Consider the following 11043-nt stretch of genomic DNA (forward strand, 5'->3'; position numbering starts at 1 on the left):
GGCAGGGGGACCTGAGTCAGCTGGGGCTGACTTCCAGAGTCAGCCATCTACTCAGGAGAGAGCCCCCCAGAAAAATGATACACACATGAGTGAAGTGACCTCACCAGGAGGTACAAAAGGGTAACTCCTCTCTGCTTCCCCACACAGGCCCTTAGGGTTTTTAATTATGTGTTTGTTTGTTTTATTTCATCTACCCCACTTGTTCCCAAGCAGGACCCTGGAGGCCTAGAAGCTGAATCTGGTAACAGGATCTATGGCTCTGGACAGGGATCCAGGATTCAGGTTGAGCATGGATAGGGTTACTGACCTTGAGGAAAGCAGTCTGGGTGGGATGTAGTTTCGAATTATATTTCACCTGGAGCAAATAGAAACCTGAATGAATGATATCACACCCCTTGGGCCCCTTTTATCCAAGGATCCCAAGGACCCAGTCTCCAGTTCCTTTCTTATCAGCCCCTATCCCATTTCCTTCTTGTAAGGATTCAAGCTCTTATCCACCATAGTTGCTCTTCATACCCCAAGCAGAGCTTGCCTCCTGGAAGGATACCCCTCTAACTACCACAATAGGACTCCAACCCTCTTTAAACGAACCTCCAATTCCCTGCTGACCACTGCATCTTCGTATGGTGCCCGGTGCACAGTATCAAGGAGGAGGTAGTAAATCTCTGGCACTTCTTCACCCACCTCTTCCCAAAAAGAAGCTGGAAAATGTTGGACTCCAAAGAGGAAAAAGCCTTCTGAACCCTATCAATCCCATAAAGAAAAAAGGGAAAAGACCTTGAGGTGATGTTTTGCTAAATGGGATGGGATAGGGCCCCTCCCAGGAGACCATGGCAAGAAAAATGTCTAGAGCTTTGATTTTGGTCACCATGCAAAACTGTACTGTCCTCTAGGTTCTTTCTAATTTGTTTAGACATTCCCCCCAATCCTCTCTCTCCCACACACAGTTTTATCCACCCAAGAAGCTGACGGTAGTCAGTTGGCAATGACTATCTGTTTTGTTTTTGTTTTGTTTTCAGGCAGCAAAAGTTATTCTCAGAGACTGAGTTGCTTTGCCAGTTTATTTTGCACAGATTTACTGTGGGAATTATAATAAATTTACAAGCCAATAACATACAGGATTAATATCTCTTATAAGCCAGATAAAGAAGTGGCATACTCAAATGACAGATTATCACATTATTGTTCCAGGCCAGGGAAGGTGAAGGAATAAAGTTCAAGTTTAATATGAGGTGTACTTTTTCATATGCATACATACTTGGGAGAGTTGGTGTCCAACCTACAGCTGGTTTTCAGCAGCCAGTACAAATGTACAATAAAAGTCCCCTGTTGCTAGAACACATTGCTAGGGAACAAAGACATCAGTGTTAGTAGGCAGGCTGATGTCTTTCACGGGGCCCCTACATGGTTTATCACCACTGTCTACAAGGAGTGTCTCCCCAAGACCAGAGCGAATGTCCCAAGGGTCCTCGGAGAGTTTGGGGGTTAGCAAGGAATCACCTGGCCCAAACCACGACTCTCAAATAGTCCTCACAAACTCTCAGTATTTACAGTGTAAGCGTTCCCTTGCCTTAGTTGCTTCTTCACAGGGCTGCTGACTGCTGATCACTACAATTGTACAACAACATCCCGGCATGACTGACATATATCAAAGCAATTTGTTTTTTTTGTCATAAACAAGTGGATTAAAACTTCATTTTAAGTCATTAAAAAAGTGGGTTTGTGGATCCGAAGTCGTATCAAACCTACACACACACTGTTCACTCAGTGGACTTGATCCTGAATCCTAGACGGAGGCCCGGAGCCTCAGCTCTCTCCATGGCAGCAGGCATCCTGAGCTCTAGGTCTCAGCTCCCCATCCCCACCACCCGTTTCTTAGAAGCCTTCCCCATTTATTTTACCCTGGTAGAAGTTTCTCTCTCACCAATCGGATGAGAGAATGATACAGTAATTTTGCAGAGTCAACTTAAATATTAGTTAGAGAGGGAAAAGGAAAATTAACTTGCTGTATCTTGCTCTTTGATTCCAGGAATGAAACTACATTCCTAATTTTTTAAAGGCATTTTATATATATATAATATATTACATATTTAGCAATCACATATATATATATATACACACACACACCTACACTTCTCAGTGTGCAAGACTAATTTGTCCTCAATTATTTGTATAACTCAGATACGTCATTTAGCATGACAACTTCCTTATCTTTGTCCAGGAGGAAAAGTTTTTCTCTACCCTTCTAAGTAACTGCTGGTTAGTCTAATAATCAAATTGAAATGAGACAGATTAACAGGAGAAAAACAAATTAAAACTTAATAACCTATATACCTCTTGTATACATGTGTCAATGTAAGAATCTCCAAATCTGTGGATAATTTTTATGGGGTTGAGGAAGTAAGGTCTCTAATGACAATTTTGCAGTATACAGGGTGGGGCAAAAGCAGGTTTGCAGTTGTGAGTATGTAAAACATAGAGTTTATTCTCATATTTTTATTTATTAATTATTGTATTATTTTCCAACTGAACAACTGTAAACCTGCTTTTCCCCCATCCTGTATATTTGGAATTAAGGAAGGAACTTAAGGAAGATTACATAAAGTTGGGAGAAAGGAAGCCAGGGAAATCACTGTGATTGGCTTATAGGATAGTTTTCAAGATTATAGGCTCTCCTGAAAGGGGTGACACCTGTGAAGCACTTGAAAAAGGCCTTCAAAGGTGCATAACTTAGATGCACAAAAAACAATGGAGCGGCCTTGCTGAAGGTGAAGGTGAGCCTTTTACAGGCCTGGGGCATGACTACCCATCATGACCTTCCCCACCCCCTCCCCCAGTTATGGATTTATGATCAGATCACCCTGTGAGGTTCCTGTCAGTTAGAATTGTTATAATACCACTTCTTCATCCAAGCATAGAGAGACCCAGTAACTTACTAACACTGAATAATTTACCAAAATGGAAGAAGCCGTCACCTTTAAAAGCACATTCAAATGAAGACAAAAGATGTTGGGAATGGTGAGTGGGTTATGGGACATTACCAGAAGGAAAAAAAACACAGTAAACAAGTATAAGATTTCAGTTTTCCATTGATAAGTTTCTAGAGATTTAGGTATCCTACTCTTCCTACTAGCCAGGGAGACACCTTCACAAACAGAGATTTCCCTTACAGACGTAAGTATCCTTTACAGAGGGTAACTTCTACTTGGTTTTCAAGTTCTTCCCCTGCCTGCTATCACTTAAAAATTAACCAGCTTAAAATAATCCTTATGCCAAAGAGAGATATTTGGAGTGGTGGGTTCTGCTCCCTTATATCTTCATAGAGTGGATCATTTTATTAACTCAAAATAGTAACTGAGAAATTTTAATTCAAAACCTTTATTTATGTTACTCTTTACAGTAGCCTTGGGTGGAAGACAGGTAGTGATACAGAGAGAGATTGATCAGACCACTTGCGGGGGCAGGCAGGAGGGGTCATCGGAGAAGGTTGCCCAGGACCATGGGAAACAGCCTAGGACCAGATTGGCTGAGAAGCGGAACTCCTCCAGAGCACATGGAATTACGGGCCGGAAGATTTAAGTAAAAGGAGGGCCGAGATGGACCCTCTGGCTATTCCTCAGGGATTGCATTTCCCAAAGGACTATATTTTGCATGGATTTTGGATGGAGAAGAAACTCTGAGCACAGCCTAGGATGGGGCTGGTCTAGCAGAGGGTGACAGGGTTGTTCTTTGGGTGTTCTAGAGGGGATGGGGTCTGAGGCAGAAGCCTGAATTCTTCCAAAATTGTAGCTTTTCTATATTTTGTTGTTTTAGTTTGTAAACTGATCCTATAGAAATAAGATAATTAAAACTAACCAAGGGAATGATAGGGGAGCTCAGGAGTTAAAGAGTTTAGCCTTCATTGACGGGCTTACCTGACTAATGCGTGTGGAAAGCTCCTATTCCAAAATCATGCAGCTTTTGAACAGACTCCTTTCCTTTATCACCAAACCTTTGCCTCTGGAATTTTGCCAAGAGGGTGGCAGCAGGCAGCAGGACCGCACTGGCTGCTCAGTAACAGCAACACTCTTCCTTTCTGACTGCAAGATGCTACATTTAACTTCCTAATTATCACAACCTACCTCCTCATCCTCAAATTCCATCCCTGGTGTCAAAGCGTGGACTTCATTGTCTTCGATTGCCACTGTGCTCAAACACAGAGGAGTAACTCAATCAACATTTCTTTTTTGATAGATGCAATTTAAAACAATATTTAAATGTTTTTAAGTGAATATGAATCGGCAACACCTAGCTGCATTGTCTGCTCACACACACAGCACACCTGTTGGGAGGTCTTCGTCAGGCCTTGATCCAGAAAACTCCCTGCAGGTATCGTTTACACCTATGTTTTGTACTCACCTCTTGAAAGTTTTGACTTGGAATTTTGAACAATAACCTGGATAATCAATTTGGATTGTAAGTCAAAATTATTTTTAGACTGTAGTAAAAAATGAAAGCATTTATTTGAGTAAAAAGAGCTGTAGCCTAGGAGACACAGATTCAGGTAGCAGCCTAAATTGTGTGTGATCTTCAGAGACAAAGGAGAGGCTGCCTTTCATGAAGAAACTGCCTGCCCCCAGTTCCCTTTTTGATCAGTTCCATGCAAATGCGTTTTCCAAATTATGTAGTTTTGACTGGTCCAAATTGTGCAATTCTAATTGGTCAGTATAGCTGCAAATAAAGATACATTTTGTGCGGCTCCGATTGGACCAGGCAGATGTGAGTCCATCAGCCCAAAGACCAGACCAGAAGCTTTCTCATACGTGGCAGACTCACTCGGTGTAAACAGGCAGGGGCTTGGTACAGGAGGTTCACACCTCAGCCTGTGGCTTTTCCCCGAAATGCAGCGTGTGGGAGAGGCCTCTGTCAGCAACAGCCACTGGGCTCTGGGTATAAATTTGGCCTCTCTTAACCACGAGTCCATTTTGACACATGTAATTTTTCCGAGGGCTCACAGGTTTATTTTAACCTCTAATGCCACACTGAAACTTACTGAACAAAACGATCTCTGTCCTGAGGCTTCTATTTTGAGTTTTCCCTTGGCACCATTTTAGTGGGCACTTAAATCCGAAATTTTTTTGAGCTTGGATGAGATGCAGAATAATTTTCTGATATGCATAACTGAGATGCAGGAATAATATTTCAGGGAAGGAAAACTGTCTCTAAGTCATTGTAAGAATAACTTGGGGAAGGACTGAGAGAACTTAATTTTAGCACCATTAAAATGTGGAACAAAATACAACAATCTTCTTTTCATATTTTGTGGTATATTGCTAACCACATCTAACAGCTGTGATTAATATACTTTTTATTGCATCTCAAAATTCTCATTCATGTGCCTGCATTATTCTTTAAATTCAGTCGAACCTTGAACAACGGTGGGGTAGTTAAGGACACCAATCCTTGGCAAAGAATCTGCACATGACCTTTGCATCCCCAAATGCTTAGATTAACTATAGTCCACTGATATCTGCCTGGGATGGGTTCCAAGACTCCCTTCTCCCCTGCAGATAACAAAGTCCCTTATATAAAAAAATGGCATAGGCCCTTTAAAAATGACATATGATAATACGTACATCAGCCATATGCAATTACAGATACCAAATTGCAAATAAAAAATACTGTTTTCTATCCATGGTTAATTAAATCTGCAGTTGTGAAACCCAGAGGTACAGAGGGCCAACTATGTATTTATTGGGGGAAAAAAGCATGTATAAGCGGACATAGGCTGTTCAAGGGTCAACTGTGTAAGTTGAATGAGACCATTCAGTTTATCGTTCAGTACCCATCTCTCAAAGCCAGGTACAGCCCAGGGAAGAATTCTCTGGAAATACACTCCAATAATGATCCCAGAACAGTTCATTTATGCACAAAAGTTGCCATAATTCTTTCTGTTGATAGCTTGTTTTACACATTTATGGCAAGAAAATTAAGAGCCTCAATTATAGACAGAGCTTTAAAATAAAAATCAATGACTTAGATGGAACTCAGTCAAGGATGTTGTTATCTTGAGCTGTCGCTGGTCAACCTCTTTCCAGTTTAATCCATCTCTCAGCAAAAATGCCAAGGTAACCCAGAGAATATGACACTAAAATATATTGCTTCTATATATATACGCACATATATATATATATATATAGGCAGAAAGCATGGTCTGGGAAGGAAAATCATCTTATCCCAGAAGCCTGCAGAAATTGCCCAATGAGAAATAATTAAATAAATCCAATGTGGCAAACCAAAACAGTGAAAGTAAAGACACACTTCACAAAGGCTTTCAAAGCAAATTTGAATTTGAAGTTTTCTTTTGAAACTTTGCCAGTCCTGCATAGACCCTGCTCTTTAAGGATGGGGAAAAAAGGCTCTCTCTCATCATAAACCCTTCAAAGGAAAATATGAGCAATAATTTGTGGTATTGTAGGATAATACAGTTTGAAGTGAATTTTAAAAGGAAGACCATAATTTGAAATAAATCCAGGGATAGTTCTTAGCTAGCTAATGGTGGACTTGGTGAATTATTCCTTGTTCTCTTTCTCCTTGACTTCTTTGTGCCACGAAATACAGTGGAAAACCTTTGTCCCTTTCAGCCCCTGGTCACAGCACCTGCCTTGTTCTTTCCTTCCTCTCCCACCTTGTTCTCTCATCTCTGTGCTACCTCCTGTGCTTCTCTGGTCATTAATGCACATCGAGTCCTCCACTTATGTAGAGTTATGGAAATTTGTCTCTTTAGGCCTATGATTTTCCACATCAAATCTAATGCCTAGAATCATGCCCATCATCTTGTTTCCAAAACCTAGTGTGTCTCCTGACTGTTCTAGTTCTGGCAAAGGCACACTCCTTCCAATCACTCCAACCCACAGACCAGCAAAATGATCATGTCACACTCACACCTTGTAACCAGTTGGACACCAACACCTCTAGATTGTTCCATTGTAATGTCACCTACCAATGTTTATTTCTGGGTGATGTGATTTTATAATAAGTGTGTATTAATCATTTAAACACACACACTGCATCTCTAATATACAGATGGACAATGCATTTCCTTATATATTTTGCATCTGTCTCTTTCTTACCTCATTGCAAAGCTTGTATTCATCTTGACTTCATTCCTCAGCTCATCTCACTTGTCCCCCATATCCCACTTCCATCCTGTCCACTTGAAGCAGATAACCTCTGACTTGGCTGAATTTGGAGGCTTCCAATGTGTGTTCTCTCCCCTGCAATTCTTAAGAACCTCAAATTTTCCCAGAGTCCTCAAATATTCCTCCCATGTATATTCCAGCAGGTCCTGATTTTTTGTCTTTATATCTGTTTTTGTTCCTTAGTCCATCAATCGATTATCCCCTCTCTCTTTCTCGGTATCTTCTACCTCTTTCTAGAAAACACAACAAAACAAAACAAGACAAAAAACTTCTCTTGTACATTGAGAATGTTGAGAATTGCAACATTCTCAAATACATCATCAATAAAAGAGGCCTTCTTTAGCCCTGCTAATCTCTCAAGGACAAATTTCCATTTTCCTCGAATCACTCTTGAGGGACGTCTTCCCTTCCTAACTTTAGAACTCTCCTGAAATACTTGTCTTGAAGATCATCATTTAAATCCTAAAAACAAAATTAAACAGCGTCATTGCAATTACTGGCCTTCTTGGCTTCTCTGATACATTTGCCATCACCAACAGCCCCCTCATTCAAAATTCTTTCCTCCTTTAGCCCTGTGAGTCTCCAGACCTCTGAGTTTCTTATTTTCTTGACACCTACCAGGTTTCCCTTTTTGACATGTCTTCCTCTTATTATCTCTTAAATATAGATTTCCCCCAAGGGCCCTTTTTAATGCTTCCTCTTCTCTCTATTCTTTTTTCAAGTTAATTTATAGACAGGTTCACATGGGGCTACCTAGAAAATTTTTATCTCTTATTTCTCTCTTTAACAAAAGCCCCTTTTATCTCTACATGTAAAATCACTGGGAAAAAATGTAGAGGAAACTTGAAAGCTGAGAGGGGTCAGCAAGAATGTCCTTTTGGAGCATGGAGAAAGATGTCAATGCAAATGTGACCTCCTCCCAAATATTCCTAAGTCAAAGTCTCTCCTGTGACATTCTTCAAAGAAATCAGGCTTCCCAGACAGAAAATCATTCATTCATTCATCCATTCAACCCACAATATTTTTTGAGTCCCTGCTAAGCAGCCTCATCTTAGATAGATGAATACAGAGAAGCATAGAATCTTAGGAATTGCAATCTACTCAGCAAGACTGATTTATCTGACTCTTTCTTAGCCTGATGTGACAAATTATAGTTCATCTTGGCATTAGGTGGTGATCTCATTTTTTAAGAATGGCACATTACATTTAATGAAAAGGAAAGGCATTATTTATTCAAGTTATACAGACTTAAGAGTAATGACTAAATGTCTTCATCAAAACCCCAAAGTCCCTTAAAACACCCACAACACACACAGTCCTCTCTTCTCCCCTTTGCCCAGTCCTGGGTACCGTATCTAAGGAAAATAAATAGAAGTCCATGGCTCAGGCAGCCCCAGGTTCTTCCCAGTAATCCATGCTCAGCTGGGAGGATTCCCTCAGTTCCCAGCACCATCAGCTGTGTCACCGGGATCTCCAGTTAAAGCTGCCTGGTGGTTCTGTTAAAGCTGTGTGGTGATTCTTTGATAAAGCCACATGGTGATTCTTCTCATGGCTGCCAGGGGGCGGTCCCCACTCTGCCAAAAGCACGTGGTTCTCCTCACTGCCACAGCCCATGGTCCTCCCAAAAACTTCTATTCACTTAACTATTTTTATATTATTGCAGTACTGAATGAAAACAGACTAAAGTATCACTTATCCACGATAATCATAATAACATTAATATAATGACAATGATATTTCTATGGTGAAAAATAGATATGTAAGTCATCCATTAACATCCAGAAAATTCAAGTTATATGGAAATCAATGATCAAATGCTCTCTTATTTTTGAAAAGCAATATAAAAACGGATGTATCAAGAAGAATAATTCTATAACCAGAGATAGAGATATTCTCTAGGAGAAAAAAACTACATTAAACTATTCTTATTATTCCTATGAAATAGAAATAAAAATAGAGTCCAGCCTGAAACATAAGTGAAAGGTTTGTTTAACAGTGCCAAATTTAATTTATTTCAGTCATTTCAATAGTATGGACTACATACAGGCATTTTCACCCAACAGACCCTTTCAATCCCGGCAAGGAGAGTAAATCAGTAAATAAATTTTAATGCTTCACATATCCTTGTGAAAGTCCTTGGTAAGTTTCTGTGACACATTTATATGATAGAGTTCAAATTACATTATTAATAGAGTATTAACTCATATATACAAATAGATTTTAGCCTAACATGATTTCAATAAAAATAAGTTACCAGAATGTCTGGAGGGACCACTTCTTATACATTTACACAGAGCGGAACTTCCAGCTCTGGCAGGAGACAAGAGGCAAATCTTCTCAGCTCCTCTTCCACATACTTCAGATTCTGCAGCAGTTGCGTCTAAAGAGAGGTGTGTACACTCCTGGGGAGTTGGAATTTGGGAAGAAAATAGTAGGACATTTGTTTTTACATAGATTAAGACTACTAATATTTTTCAAACTAGAGTCCTCATTTGACCCACATGTTAGATGGTCACATGCATATGCAATGCAAGAGGTCTGCAGGAGGAAGTGGACAGTTCCTTGATACCAAAGGGTTGGTATTAGCAACCTCACCCAGTCTCTGCCTCTAGCATACTCCAGTTAAACTGTAGTTTACGTATGTTAAGTGTAATTTAAGGTCATTTTATCTTCATTGGCAGAATTGTAGGCTTCAGAGTCTAATTGTTAAAAGCAGAGTTCCTAAAGCCAAAAGAGCTAGGTTCAAATCCTGCCTGACTTTGAGCAAGGTCTTTGTTAACTTGTCTCTGCCATAGTTATCTCACCTGTAACATAGGGATGAAACCTGCCTCATAATGCTGTTATGAGGTCAACTGAGTTAATATTTGCAAAGTGCTAAAAATAGTGCCAGGCAAATAGTAAGCACCACATAAATCTCTGTTAAATAGGTATGGGCTCATGAGATCAGCAATATCAGTGATTATAGTTTGTACTCCAGAGAGGTTCACAAGTTATCCTGTGCCAAAACACTTCAAATATTTGTCAGACTTAAAGATGTGTTATTTTATTTTGTGGAACAAAATTTGCTGATCCTTTTTTTTGTGATAGGTACCTATCAGTAATAAGCCTCCTACAGATATTAAAACAAAACCAAAAAACTGTTATGTCCCATCAAGGTAAAAGTGATTCTTTAGCAACGGGAAAGTAAGTGTTTCTTTTTGAGTGCTATGGAAACAGCCTTCTGAAAATGGGTGTTTAAGGATGTTTATACCATTGTGTAATTTTGTGTGAAAATGAAGTGAGTCATCTATTAACAGTTTTATTCCTTCACAAACACACAAAAATATCTGGCAACTGAATTTTATAACTCATTTTTTTAAAATTCAGAATTGCGTTGAAATTTAGAATTATTTGAGGAATCAAAAATGGAACAAACATCCCATTTATACTTTATATTTTTTTATTTATTTTTAAGTTGAGTTTATCTTTGTCACATTTTTTAAAAAATTTTACTTTCTTGTATGTTTATGTGCATGTTATACCAGTCTAGAAGGAAAATATATATAATTTATAAATAAATGAATAAAGAGCTATATGGTGAAAATATTTTAATGATGTGGGTACATGATTTTAAAAGACCACTATTCCACTGTCTAGAAATGGTATTTGTCAAGTGCTTGCTATGAGACAGAAACTTATCATATATGATCTTATTTAATCCTCACAATAACTCTAAGAGATACACACTTACATTATTTCTATCTTACAGAATAGGTAACTAAGGTCACTGGAAGTTAAATAATTCCCCCAGATCCATAGAGCATGCAAGTGATTGAAGCATGCTGGAACGCAGTTCTATCTGGCTCTGATGGCATGATCACCC

This window comes from Phyllostomus discolor, chromosome 1 (genome assembly GCF_004126475.2).
Source record: "Phyllostomus discolor isolate MPI-MPIP mPhyDis1 chromosome 1, mPhyDis1.pri.v3, whole genome shotgun sequence".
Taxonomy (NCBI): Eukaryota; Metazoa; Chordata; class Mammalia; order Chiroptera; family Phyllostomidae; genus Phyllostomus; species Phyllostomus discolor.